Source organism: Dipodomys spectabilis, unplaced genomic scaffold, assembly GCF_019054845.1.
Source record: "Dipodomys spectabilis isolate Male_0828 unplaced genomic scaffold, ASM1905484v1 ptg000145l, whole genome shotgun sequence".
NCBI lineage: Eukaryota > Metazoa > Chordata > Mammalia > Rodentia > Heteromyidae > Dipodomys > Dipodomys spectabilis.
Window position 1 is genome coordinate 9,431,582 of NW_024870822.1, and position 15,099 is coordinate 9,446,680.

The 15,099-nt window shown below is 38.7% G+C and overlaps 1 non-coding gene across 1 annotated transcript; it reads right to left on the reverse strand.

The window, feature by feature from the left end:
• Positions 1-7,803: 7,803 nt before the first annotated feature.
• Positions 7,804-7,910, reverse strand: LOC122117926. The gene has a single exon (XR_006149246.1). It is a non-coding gene; the product is annotated as a U6 spliceosomal RNA (small nuclear RNA).
• Positions 7,911-15,099: the final 7,189 nt, after the last annotated feature.

Genomic DNA, 15,099 nt, shown 5'->3' on the forward strand with positions numbered 1-15,099 from the left:
TCTTATAATTTTTATTTTAGGAATACGTGAATGTATGTTTTCCTTTCTTTTCTTGTCTTCTCTCTCTTTTTCTTTCTTTCTTAATTATCTTTTTGTTTTTTGTCTAGCTCTACTGAACTTCTGATCTTTTTTTTTCTCCCTTTCTTATCCTTTTCACCTTTTCCTTTCTTTTGTTCTTCTGTATGTGACTTAACTCTTGTCCTGCACATCCTCAGATAAACCCATAGTTAACTAGTAGACCCTATCCCCCATTGTGTACACACTTAATCCACAAATTTATTACTCAATCCAAAACCTCTGAGACTTAAATTCCTTAATAGCAGTACTACCTCTTTATACCTATATAATATTTTAAGCATTTTTTAAGTTTTTCACATCTCCTCTATCTCCCTCCTGTTTTCTCATTATATTCACATTCCTCCCTAAATAGATGGTCTTTCAATCTCCATAACTATATTAATTTTTACGTTTCTAATTTTTTTTCTGGTCTCTTTTCATTTCCCTTTCCCTTTCTTCTTTTTCTCTCCCTCTCTACTTGCATCCTGCCCAACCTATTTCCTGCATTGAGATTAGGACATAGTTAACTCTCCCTGTGCCTCCCCACACCAATCTATTCCTAATTTTTACCCACATCTCTCCCTAACCCTAAAAATTTCTGGTTTTCCAAATTCTTCTCTGCGGTTCGAAGCCCATTAACATACAGTTGTTTGATGTTGAATAGATGTATCTGTTGAACTAGATTGTATCTGTAGACTATTGACTGTATAAATGCAAACGTTGGTTGATGGTTGCCTTAAGATAGTGTTCTAGCACAGAACTGGTGCTATTTTCATCTCAAATGGGCAGAGTAAGCCGGAAAACACAAGAAAAATGGCAAATCCGGGCATCTCAATTCCCAATCTTGATAATCAGGGGTCAGATCAGATAATGAATCCAGAGGAGAGTTCCCAAATAGCTCTACAAACACTGGTGGCAAACATGATAAACGAGAAGTTTGACAACTTACAAAGGACTCTGTATGAGCGTGATAGGGAGAGAGAGGAGGCATCCCAAAAGTTTATACAGGAATATCATAAGCGTGAGGAAGCTACTCAAAAACTGATACAGGATTTGCGTGAACAACTTGAGAATACTCAAAGAGAAAGGGAGCAATGGCGTGAGCAGGCTGAGAACACTCAAAGAGAACTGCAGGAATCCCACGAACGGGAGGAAAGAGAACTGCAGGAATCCCACAAACGGGAGGAAGCTAATCAAAGAGTAATTCAGGAATTGAGAGACCAGGTAGAGAACACACAAAGATCACTAAAGGCATTCATGGAATCCATTAACAAAGAGCTGAAGGAAGTCAGGGAGACCACAAAAGGAATGCTGAATGGAACCCAACAGAAGGAATGGGAGTCCAAAGAAACCATAACCAATCAACTAAGTGATTTGAGAACAAACACTGAACACCAAATTAAGGAAGTAAAGAAATTCACACAAGACCTAAAACAGAGCTTCAACAAAGAACTTGAAACCATCAAAGCTGACCAATTAGAAGGAAAAGAGATAAAAAACAAAGTAGAGAGTCTTGACAGCAGGTTAGACCATGCAGAAGATCGAATCTCAGGGATTGAAGACAGCCTAGATATTATAGAGAAAGAACATACAACCATCCAAGACAAGTCCAAGAAGTATGATAGATCTATCCAACACCTGGAAGACACCATCAGAAGGCCTAATCTAAGGATAATGGGTGTAGAGGAGCACCTAGAAACAGAAGTTAATGGTCTAGGAAATTTGTTTAGCAGGATCCTAGCAGAGAACTTCCCAAACATACAAAAAGATAGGCCTATTCAGATACAAGAAGCTTTTAGAACCCCAAATAGACCAGACCAGAATAGGACATCCCACCATCACATTATAATCCATACAGGATCAACTCAGACCAAGGAAAAGATCCTTAAAGCTGTCAAGGAGAAAAGGGTAATCACCTATAAAGGGAAACCAATTAGAATCACCTCAGATTTCTCAGCAGAGACAATCAAAGCAAGAAGAGCCTGGAATGATGTATGCCATGCCCTAAAAACAAACAACTATCAACCAAGAATACTGTACCCAGCTAAACTCTCCTTCATAACTGAAGGCCAAATAAAACCCTTCCATAGGAAAGAAAAATTGAAACAATACATCTCCACCAAACCAGCCCTACAAAAGATTCTTAAAGATGTCCTACACATAGAAAACCAACAAGACCGCAACAAAGGCCAAGAAACTGCACCCAAACTGAGAATCCAAGAACCATAGGAAGAACCCAGTTTTCGCAGCCCCCAAGAAGGTGGACAACATGGCAGGAACTCCCAAATACCTCTCAGTCCTATCTCTTAACGTTAACGGACTGAACTCTCCAATTAAGCGACATAGACTGTCTAGTTGGATTAAAAAACAAGACCCTTCTATCTGCTGCCTTCAGGAGTCACATCTTGCCTGTAAAAACAAACACATTTTCAATGTTAAAGGCTGGAACAAAATCTACCAAGCAAACGGCCCCCATAAACAGGCGGGAGTTGCAATCTTAATATCAGATAAAATAGACTTCAAATTAAAATTTGTGAGAAGAGATAAAGAAGGTCGCTACATACTAATTAAAGGATCTCTCCTTCAGGAGGATATTACAATTCTAAATATCTATTCGCCAAACAATGGAGCACCCAAATTTATCAAAGAAACACTACTTTCCCTCAAATCCCATATAGATCCAATGACATTAATTGTTGGGGATTTTAACACACCACTCTCCCCACTAGATAGATCAACTCGGCAAAAACTCAACAGAGAAACCGCAGATCTAAACAGCTGCATAGATCAACTAGACTTAACAGACATCTACCAAACATTTCACCCAGCAGCATCAGAATACACGTTTTTCTCAGCAGCACAAGGAACGTTTTCTAAAATAGACCACATTTTAGGCCACAAAGCAAACTTGTCTAAATTCAGAAACATTGAAGTTATACCTTGCATTCTCTCTGACCACAAGGGAATAAAATTAGAACTCAACACCAAAAGCCACCAAAGAAAGTCCAGTATCACATGGAGGCTGAACAACACACTGTTGAATCAAGAGTGGGTCATGGAAGAGATTAGAAAGGAAATTCAAATGTTCATGCTATTCAACAAAAATGAACACACAAATTACCAGCTCCTCTGGGACACAGCAAAGGCAGTACTCAGAGGCAAGTTTATAGCTCTGAGCTCCTACATCAACAAATTGGAGAGATCTGAAACTAACAATTTAATGACACATCTAAACCTCCTTGAAAAAGAGCAGCAAGATAAACCCCAATCCAGTAGACGGAAAGAAATAATCAAAATTAAATCAGAATTAAATGAATTAGAATCCAAAAAAACTATAGAAAGAATCAACAAAACAAAGAGTTGGTTCTTCGAAAAACTTAACAAAATTGACAGACCCTTAGCAAATCTTATCAGAAAAAGAAGAGAACACACCCAAATTAATAAACTCAAAGATGAGAATGGAAACATCACCACGGAAACAACCAAGATTCAGAACATTATAAGGGAATACTTCTCAAAACTTTATGCTAATAAGTTTGAGAACTTGACAGAAATGGACCTTTTCCTAGCAAATATTGACATGCCAAAACTAAACCAAGATGAGTTAAACCAGCTTAACAGGCCCATATCCAGCATTGAAATAGAAACAGCAATAAGAGACCTCCCAGCTAAGAAAAGTCCAGGACCAGATGGTTTTACAGCGGAATTTTACAAGGCCTTCAAAGCAGAGCTCACACCAATACTCTTCCAACTCTTCAATGAAATTGAAAGAGAAAGCTCACTACCGAACACATTCTATGAAGCCATCATAACCCTCATCCCAAAACCAGGCAGGGACTCATCAAAGAAAGAGAACTATAGACCCATTTCTTTGATGAACATTGATGCAAAACTTCTCAACAAAATTTTGGCCAATCGACTTCAACAATTCATCCAAAAAATCATACACCACGATCAAACAGGATTCATTTCAGGGATGCAAAGCTGGTTCAATATACGCAAATCAATTAATATTATTCATCACATCAACAGGAGCAAGAATAAGAACCACATGGTTATCTCAATAGATGCAGAAAAAGCATTCGACAAGATCCAACACCCCTTTATGATGAAGGTTTTGGAAAAATTAGGAATCCATGGAACATTCCTCAATACAATAAAGGCTGTATATGACAAACCTACAGCCAGCATTATACTCAATGGTGAAAAACTAAAGCCATTTCCTCTTAACTCAGGAACAAGACAAGGATGCCCACTCTCTCCACTTCTCTTCAATCTAGTATTAGAATGCCTAGCTACAGCAATAAGACAAGATGCAGACATAAAGGGGATCCAAATTGGGAAAGAAGAAATAAAACTCTCCCTCTTTGCAGATGACATGATCTTGTATTTAAAGAATCCCATAGACTCCACTCCCAAATTACTCAAGCTGATTCAAAACTTTGGCAAAGTAGCAGGTTATAAAATTAACCCCCAAAAATCAATGGCTTTTCTGTATGCCAACAATGAGAAAAGTGTGGCTGAAATTAGGAAAGCAACTCCATTTGTAATAGCCCCACAAAAAATAAAATACCTCGGAATTAACTTAACTAAAGAAGTGAAGGACCTCTATGATGAAAACTTTAAAATCTTGAAAAAGGAAATCAACACAGAACTTAAAAAATGGCAAAACCTCCCATGCTCCTGGATTGGAAAGATTAACATCGTGAAAATGGCAATACTTCCCAAGGCTATCTACAAATTCAACGCAATACCTATCAAAATTCCACCCTCATTCTTCAAGGAAATAGAAGAGGCAATCCAAAAATTCATATGGAACAATAAAAGACCCCGAATAGCAAAAACGCTCCTCAACGGAAAGAACACTGCTGGAGGAATATCAATACCAAGTTTCAAACTCTACTATAAAGCCATAGTAATCAAAACAGGTTGGTATTGGCATAAGAACAGACCTCAGGACCAATGGAATAGAATTGAAAACCCAGAAATGAACCTACAGACCTATAGCCATCTAATCTTCGATAAGGGAGCTAAAACAATAGAATGGAAGACAGACAGCCTCTTCAGTAAATGGTGCTGGCAAAACTGGTTAACTACATGTAGAAAACTAAAGCTAGATCCTTATATATCACCCTGCACCAGAATCAACTCCAAATGGATCAAAGACCTTGAACTCAAAGCAGACACTCTGAAAACATTACAGGATGGAATAGGAGAAACCCTGGGTCTCCTTGGCTCAGGCCGAAATTTTCTGAATAGAGACCCGGAAACACAACAAATCAAAGAAAGGTTGGACAAATGGGATTGTATAAGGTTGCAGAGCTTCTGCAGGGCAAATGACATAACTAGCAAGATCAATAGAAAGCCCACGGACTGGGAGAAGATCTTTACTAGCCATACAACGGACAAGGGTCTCATATCTAAAATATACTTGGAACTCAAAAAATTAAACCACCCAACAACAAATCCTCAAAGAAACAACTGCCCAATAAGTAAGTGGGCTAAAGACTTAAAGAGAAGCTTCTCTGAAGAAGAAAGAAGGATGGCCAATAGACACATGAAGAAATGTTCAACATCCCTAGCCATAAAAGAAATGCAAATCAAAACAACATTGAGATATCACCTCACTCCAGTTAGAACGGCAAAAATCAAGAACTCTAACAACAACAGATGCTGGAGGGGATGTGGACAGAAAGGAACCTTACTTCATTGTTGGTGGGAATGTAAACTTGTTCAACCACTTTGGAAAGCAGTATGGAGGTTCCTCAAAAGACTTCACATAGAGCTCCCCTATGACCCAGCAATCCCACTTTTGGGCATTTACCCTAATGTTTACAAACAAGACCACACTAAAGCTACCAGCACAACTATGTTTATTGCAGCATTATTTACCATAGCTAAGATATGGAACCAACCCAGATGCCGCTCAGTAGATGAATGGATCAAGAAAATGTGGTATATATACACAATGGAATTCTATGCCTCCATCAGAAAGAATGACATTGCCCCATTTGTTAGGAAATGGAAAAACTTGGAAAAAATTATATTAAGTGAAGTAAGCCAGGCCCAAAGAAACGTAGGTCCCATGGTTTCCCTTATTTGTAATATCTAGTATATGTATGAGTCAAGCGGAAAAGGTCAGATAATGTGATGTCAGGAAAATGAACCCTTAGATGGGTATTTTAATGTTTTTTTTCTTTCATGCATGTATTTCTAACACATTTATAAGATTATCTCTTTGTTGCTTTGTATGTCCCTCCTCCACAGTATAACCCCTGCTTTCACTATATTTGATGTCAGTATAACTTGTGGAGGAGATGGGGAAAAACCAGTTGTTTAAGGATACAGGTGGACCTGTTGCAACAATGAGAAGTACAAGTTGTCATGTCCAAAACGAGCTTTACAACGTTGGTGCGGGGGGGGGGGGGGGAGGAGAAGGATTGGGATTAGGGGGGAAGGGGGAGGCTGGGAAGGGATGTGAAGGAGAAACAAAGGAGGAGGCTGCAATGCTTGGTAAGAAATGTACGCATTATCCTGCCCATGTAACTGTAACTCCTCTGTACAGTATGTTCACAAATGAAATTAAATTAAATTTAAAAAAAAAAAAAAAAGGACTAGCAGCCCATGCACCTAAACTCACAAAATATGCACACCTATTTCAGAGTTCCATTCTCAGCAAATGATATAACCCCCCACATAGTTACTCAAACAAGGAATCAAAGATCATAGAAAGTGGACAGCAACAATCGTTATGCCACAACTTTTTAAATTCTCATTCTGATAATCATGCTATGAATTCTGTTCGGAAGAGATGAGCTGAGCCAACTCTCATCCCAGCTGCCTTGGAATAATAGTCTCAAGCAAAGCACATATGACTTGTCCATTCTATTTGCTACAATGATCAATGCTGAAGAAGGACAGTTAGGCAAGTTATACAGTCAATGTCAATAAGGCATAGATCGATGACAAAATTTAGTCCACTGGAAGAGAACATGAGATTAAATTTTGGAATAATGTTACCCTGAGCTTATTCATACCATCCACACTGAAGCTAATAATGGATCCAATCTAGAGGAAACCATGGAAATATTGTGCCTAAGAAATTTGAGATCTAAATGAGATAATATTTGGAAATATAGTTGTTTGGATCAAAAATTCTGTTTAAGCCATTATGAAGAGAGTGTTCTATTATTTGCACCACAAAGTTACAACATGATCATGGATTCTTCTTTTCTTCCAATCAATAGCTGTCTGATTGGTTGTATCCAATAAATGTCCCCTATATCTGTCAATTTATTGGCGAAATAAATGCCATCATTGCCTGTCAATTTTTTTAAGTTATATTTTTTTATTGTGAAAATACTGTACAGAGTGGTTACAATTATATGGGCAAGATAATGAGTACATTTCTTATCAAGCATTTTAGCCTCCTCCTTTGTTTCCCCTTCCCATCTATTCCCATTCATTCCCCACCCCCCCACCCCCCCCCCCACCAAAGTTGCAAAGTTCGTTTTTGTACATCTCATTGTTGCAATGGGTCCACCTGTATCCCTATTTAAACGATTTGTGTTTCCCCTTCCCCTCCACAAATTATACAACATCAAATACAATGAAAGCAGGGATTATACTGTGGGGGAGGGACATACAAAGCAACAAAGAAATAATCTTATAAATGTGTTAGAAACAATCGCATGAAAGAAAAAAAAGCATTTGAATACATATCTTAGGGTTCATTTCCCTAACATCAAAAATATGGAACGCTTCACGAATTTGCGTGTCATCTTTGCACAGGGGCCATGCTAATCTTCTCTGTATCGCTCCAATTTTAGTATATGTGGTGCCAAAGCGAACACTGCCCTTTGAATTTTTGCTATAACCTTCTTCCCTGATCTCTCTGGTCTCTAAGCCAGTCTTCATGCTATCGCCAAGATTTTTCTAAAAATGCATTAATATGATTGGAACTACTATCCTGAAGCCGCCCCCACACTTCTACAGACTCTTCCAGTTGAGAGCACTGTGTTCATCTCTCCTAGCCACTATATTTGGCCATAAACAACAGTTGCATGGCTTTTAGTTCAACCTTCTTTCTTCCCAAGTCTTGTCCTTTTGCCACTTAGGTTTCTACACTGTCTTCCAAGTGACCTTTCTAAAATGCATTATATGATCATATAGCTGCCTGCTTTACTTCCTCCATATCTCCTCATAATGAGTAGGGTAAGATCAACACTATGACACACTGTCTGGACTTCCTTCCCTCCCTTTATTGCTAACTATACTCTTCTCCTGCACCCTTCTTTATAGTCATACTGAAATATAATTAATCTCTACAAATACTGTGACCTGTCTCATCTTCTTTATCTAGACAATTTTCTTGCCTTGGAATTCCTTTTCTTGAAATATTCTCTTTACCTTTTTGAATTTCAATAGCATCTCTCATTTCTTCTTAATATTCTGTTTAGCCAGGTGCCAGTGGCTTATGCCTCTAATCCTATCTACTAGACATCTGAGGATCATGAGTCAAAGGCAGCCCAGCCAGGAAAGATCATGAGATTCTTATCTCCAATGAAACACCAAAAAAAACCCTGGTAATGGAGCTCTAGCCCTAAACAAAAGAAAATCTCAATCTCAGGAGTAGCACCAAGGCCCTGAGTTCAAACTCCAGAACAAAATGCAAAAAAAGAAAAAGAAAAAGAAAAGATAAATCTACCTCTATTCAGATAATAATATAACTGGAAGCCTTTCTCAGCATTTCATTCAACTTGGATGTGGCATAATAACTGTATGCATACCTCTCTCATAGCACCTACTAGTGAGTTCTATTTGTTACCTTAACTTGTCTCTTTTCCTATATACATAGGAAATCTCAAGATGACAGGAACTATATCTTATTCCCAGTATCAGATCCCCAGCATCTGACACAGGGCCTGGCACAGAATCAATGCCTAATAAGTATCTGTTGACTGCACAATAAGTGTCTAGTAACTTGAGAAAATATTCTATCTGGAAGTTGATAAATATTTTCTCCTAAAGATGGGAGTCAACCTTGGCTGCTGCCTCCCTGAGAGCTGAGAACAGGTCCCACTGCAGCAGAGGGAAAAAATAAGCAGGAACAGATGATGTGGCATATGCAGCTACTTGCTCTTTTCCTGTAGCAACCATTCAATTTCACTTTCAGGTAGGCCCCAGACTGTAGTGCCATCTATTCCATGGCCTCCTCGGGGAGTCCAGAGAAAAGACACCTTGGCACAGAGTGAATGGACTGTGTTCTGATAAGGAAGGGAGGAAAGGGGATTTTCCACTACACTGGCAGCCCAGCCAGACTGCCAAGTGGCTGTGTTTGTGAGGTAATGGAGAGGAGAAGGAAGACTAGCAGACTAGCCACAGTGGTGCAATGCAGCTTCCAGAAAGAGAGTGACAGGCTTTCCCTGGCTAGCTACTACAAGCAGAAAGGAAGGGAAGGACTAAGGGACGTGTCCTTTAAAGAAATAAAACATTCCAGAATTAACCAATATAAGTCTCTCCATGTAAATCTGTGTGAAGATTACCATTTTCTGAGTACATATACCCTGAATATATTGCCTCAATTAACCTTCTAATAGCAATCTTTCTCCTTCTCCTTGGACTGACTAACCACAGCTCCATTAGGACTAAGTACTGACCATATTGCCACAAAGTGCTTGGCATGCATTTTGTTACTTAACTATGGAAACAAGTCTTGAGCTTGACTCTCTTCGCCAATTGGGCTGAAGGGTCAAGAACCATGTCATGATCTTCTTTATGTGTTTTCAATATATTCTTGGCCTTAATCTCAGGGCTGTTGATTAAGGTATCAGGAGTCACACCACAAATAATGCATAAATTAAGTTTGGTTGTTCATTCATGGGAAGTCTTTCTATAAAAGAATATATTAAATAGACACAGGAAAAGCTCTCTATAGGAATCAACGTCTCTTGAGCCAAAAATGCCAAAGTACTAATGGCAGATGATTGCTTTATTCTCAATCAAATAGCATATGATAGACTGGGTAAGGTGTTAGGGAACATTAGCTTCAGCTTCTCCATGGATCCTACACCATTTGCTATCTATCTGTGTCATCTTTACATAGTTCATAATTTGCAAGCTATCCCTAGAGTCTTTAGGGTTAGGGTTAAGTATGGCTGTAACTAGTTCCTAGGTACTTGAAATAGGATTGACATGAAAGTTATTTAAGTTGTAGTGAGGTATCTTATGTTTCAGAGAAAGATAAAGAATGTGGCCTCTGTTCATCTGGCAAGTACAAGTGAGATCAACTCCCCTATGATGTGAGAATAGGTTTATAATATCTACAGCTCAGGCTGGGAAGATGGCTCAGTGGTAGAGTGCTTGCCTAGCATGCATGGGGCCCTGGGTTTGATTTCTCAGTACCGCATAAACAAATATAAGAAGTATCTACAGCTCCTACCATGGAGAAAGAAAAAAATTACAAAGTTTTGGAGGTTCAAGAGCAATCAAAATATAGGTATTTACATACAGAGATTATAGTCTACAATGTTTGTTCAGCAAACAGGTTAGTTGATGAGAAAATGGGAGAGCAGAAAGAGAAGAAAACACATCAAAGTAAAAGGCACTTGAGCTGAGGTCCAGTAAAAGAGATTATTTAGCATGTAGTCATTCCAGGATAAGGAAGTTGAGAAAGTCAAAGCATAAAACAAGAATGTGTCAGCCTCTTCAAGGAATAATAGAAAAATCAGTTATTTGACAAACAATCATGTAAATGAAAGATTACACATGCAACAATAAAAGTCTCTCCAACAAAATTAAAAACCTATCAGTATACTTGTTTTAGGAGTTGTTTGAAACCTACAGGCTTTTCTTTTCTAAGGAATTGTTGGAAGGCAACTCTCCATCTTTTAGATTTTGCAGTATTAAGCTGTTTGTGAGACATAACATTCATTGCCAGTGCTGGAACAGTGCTTTTTGAATTTTAATATGAATATGAGTCATCTGGGGATTATATTAACATGCAAAATCTGATTCAGTAGATCATGAGGCCTGGTCCTGAAATTTTTACATTTCTAACTAACTTTGAGATGATATGAATACTGCTCATCCATGGACCATATTTTGAGCAACAAAACATCACATCTTTCACTTTGTTGAATTAACTCCAATTACTTCAACTGATAGATACTACTGGCAGTATCTATCACTACTGATTTCTCGTTATAGAATATATAAAATATATACAATAATAAATATGTAACCAACTTCTTCCCCATACTAGTCCTGTGATCTGAGGTGCTCACTATCAAAGTGACAGTTCACTCAGGACAAAAAAGAATCACTTTGAGGCAGTAAACTTCTACCCATGGGCCAAATCTAGTCCTAGTGCCTATTTTTCTAAATAAAGTGGGTTTTTTTGCTTTTTTTTTTTTTCCTCCGTCATGGGGCCTGAACTCTGGGCTTGGGCACTGTTCCTCAGCTCTTCAGCTCAAAGCTAGCACTCTACCATTTAAGCCACAGCACCACTTCCAGCTTTTTCTGCTTATGTGGTGCTGAGGAATCAAACCCAGGGCCTCATACATGTAAGGCAAGCGCTCTACCACTGAGCCACCTTCCCAGCCCCTCTAAATAAAGTTTTATTGGAATACAAATATCCCATTTATTTACACACTATCTATAGTTACTTTTGTGCTACAATGCCCGTGTTAATTAATTGCCAAAAAGACCATATGGCTCACAGAGTTTGAAATATTTACCATCTGGCCCTTTGTAGAAATATTCATTAATTCCTTACCTTTAAGAGTAAAACCATGTTTCCTGGATATCTCATCGGCTACGAATTTAGTTACCTTAGCTGCCCTTTATTTAGGCTTGTTGTTTTGAAATCCTAATATCTAAGACATTGCTTAGAAGGGACATGAAGTTTTCCTAAATCTTCTAGGAAAAGGCATGGGCTTGCTCAAGAAATCTGGCTTGTACCATCTAGACACTGGGTGAGGGCTGAGCCTGGAGGATGCTTATACAGCTATTAAGCAATACTAAGCCCTGCATTGCATATGTAGGCTTGATGTTGGGTATAACCAGTACAAGACTACTATACAGGTTCTGGAGTTAACCTAAGCAAAAGCAATATTAACCTGACACATGTAATGACTTACCCTATCCTGGAACCCACGCCAGACATTGGATTGGCCATTTCACTTGATAGTCACTCCTCCAAAGAATCCTTGCTTCAGATTAGTGAGTGTCTACAATCTTGACTTAGAATTGTGCATGCATCAAAAACACAGGATAAAGCCGGGCCCTGGTGGCTCACGCCTGTAAGAAGGCTGAGATCTGAGGATCACAATTCAAAGCCAGCCTGGGCAGGAAAGTCCATGAGACCCTTATCTCCAATAAACCACTAGAAAACCAGAAGTGGTGCTGTGGCTCAAGCGGTAGAGCGCTCGCCTTGAGCTGAAGAACTGAAGAGCTGAAGGACAGCGCCCAAGCCCAGAGTTCAAGCCCCACAACTGACAAAAATAAAAATAAAACAAAAAAAGAAACAGGGTAAGTAGTGGGGATGCCATCTTCATACAAATCAGAGAAAAGAATGTACAGCACGAGGGCTTGGGTTAACGTCTCTAAAAGATTTCATCTTTCCTTTCTCATTCCCTCTCCTCTCTAACTTCCACTTTCTCCCATTCCATTCTGGCCCTGTAGCTCTTCTCTCTTCTTTTTCCCATCTTCTCTCTCACTCTTTCACAAGCCTGTTCTCAACCATACATTCTGCATCAAGCTCCGTTCCATGGCATCCAGGAATGCAAGGCTGAAAACATTGACAGTCTCTGCTCTCAGAGACTGGAAGTCTAGCTGGGGAGAAGGGCATTAATAGAATAATGGTATATATAAATACATGATTATTATATGAAATGCATGTGATAAGTTCTATGAAGTAAGAAACATAGCATAGTCCTATGTTGCAATTGCTCTTCTTCCTTTTTAGAATCATTTTGTCCCAAATATGTTTAAGACTCACTTCCTTCAGGCTGCTACTCAAACATCTATCAAGAACAACTTGTCTGACTGTCTTTTGTTTAAACCAGCCACTTGTCCCTCATCCTCTTCATAACACTTACATTTCCTTGTATCGAATTTATTACAGTCCAATATTATAAACATATGTCTACATGCATACATCACACTATATTTTTCTTTGGGATGGTTTCTAGTCTATGTCTCTCCTTACAGAAGGACATGGGTCTATCACCTTTGTCCCTAGTATACATAGTAGACATTGATAGTTGCTTATTAACAAGCAATAATAACAACTCTTAGGTAGTTTTTAAAGAATAGTGAGAGTTAACTAGACTAAGTAGAAGAAAAATTATGGCAGGAAGAAAAGAATGGATAGAAAGGCTTTAGGAACAAGAGTAAGCATGAAACAGGGTTGAAGACAAGGGAAAAATCATGTTGTATTTGATGGAACAAGTTATTATTTCCCTTTTATTGCAAGAGCAATTCAACAACACTGAAGTCTGTAAGCTGCAAGATGGTATGTTCAGATTTGCATTTTTAAAATGTCATCCAGGCTACTCATTGGATAGTGGCTCAGAGGTATCAACAAGATGACATAAAGAATTTGAATCACATAGCAAAGTCCCTGTCCTCTGATTAATTAACACCAAATTCTTTTCTGATTCCAATCTGGCTTTCTAGAATTTGGAAAAAGGAAACTCTTGGCGTGTACTTCCTAGTGTGTATGAGAGAGACATGTGAGTCAATAATACACAGTAGTAAATGATGCATATTCCCTGTTGTCCCTCACTCCCTTTGAACTCAAGTTCCATAGACCCTTTTCTGGGATAGATCTTACTTTTGTAAAGTAACAAAATTTCTAAAGCAGTAGAACTGAGAATTAGTCTTTGGACTTCAGCCACTAGGCCTGTGGAAACATTCATCTTTCAGCATGGTGGCAAACCACTAAGCAGGCCTGCCCTGATAAATCACTAACCCTCAACTCTTTTCTCCATTTAAATATTTGGGCCACGAAACAGAAAGCCATAGTTTGATTCTGACCCAGGCTTTTAGGTCTTACTTGAAACTGAACCAATCTCATATCAGCTTAGCTGGTATCTGATCTTGAGAAATCAGCACTTACGGTGAAATAAAAGCAGTGGTCTGTCAATTCTGGATTTGGGGTGGAGAACCCCAAATAAGTATCTATAAATCTCATTTTTATTATTTGTGAGTGTGTCTGTATGTGTGTGTCTGTGTATGTGTGTGTGTGTTGGTACTAGGATTTGAACTCAGGACCTGAAATCCTCCCTTGACTTTTCCACTCAATGATAGCCTTCCACCACTTGAGCCATGCCATAATTTATAGCCTTTTGCTGGTGAAATTGGAGATAAAAGTCTCACAGTCTTTCTTACCTATGCCGGCTTCAAATCATGATCCTCAGATCTCAGCCTCCTGCAAAGATAGCCACTGGAACCCAGCTAAAGGTCATCATTTTAGATAATAACAAAGGCTAACTATGCATTTGTTTAGTCGCCTTGAGGTTCTGTTGAATTTATTGGAAGGAATTTTATATTGAAAATAGGAAATGAAAGCAATAAAGCAGCCAGTTCCAGAAAGAGATAGCAAGCAAGTTCCAAACAATAAAGTACAAAGGAAGGTTGGGGAAAGCAAGCAACCTGTTCTTTTAATGCAATCCCATTGTATCAGGTTTCTTCTATATGGCAGCCACTGCATGACTTCTTAGATGCTCCACCAGCCACTCCAAAAATGGCGCTAACACCAAAGTCCCCCTCTCCCCTCCAGCAAGTTAACCACATGAGCTCCTACCCAAACTAAATAAAACAATATTATATCCACATGGCATCGGAATATTCCTATTTCTAGGTTTTGGTTTTCTCTCTCTCTCTCTCTCTTGGCCTTCTGGTTTCTAAAGGAAAATGAGACAACATTCTCCAGGAATCAATTTTAAAAGACATGATTTCTATTCTCAGCCTTGCTACTAACTGATGCCGAAACCTTTTAAAAGATCTGAAGATGATACAGGACTTTCATTTGTTTAA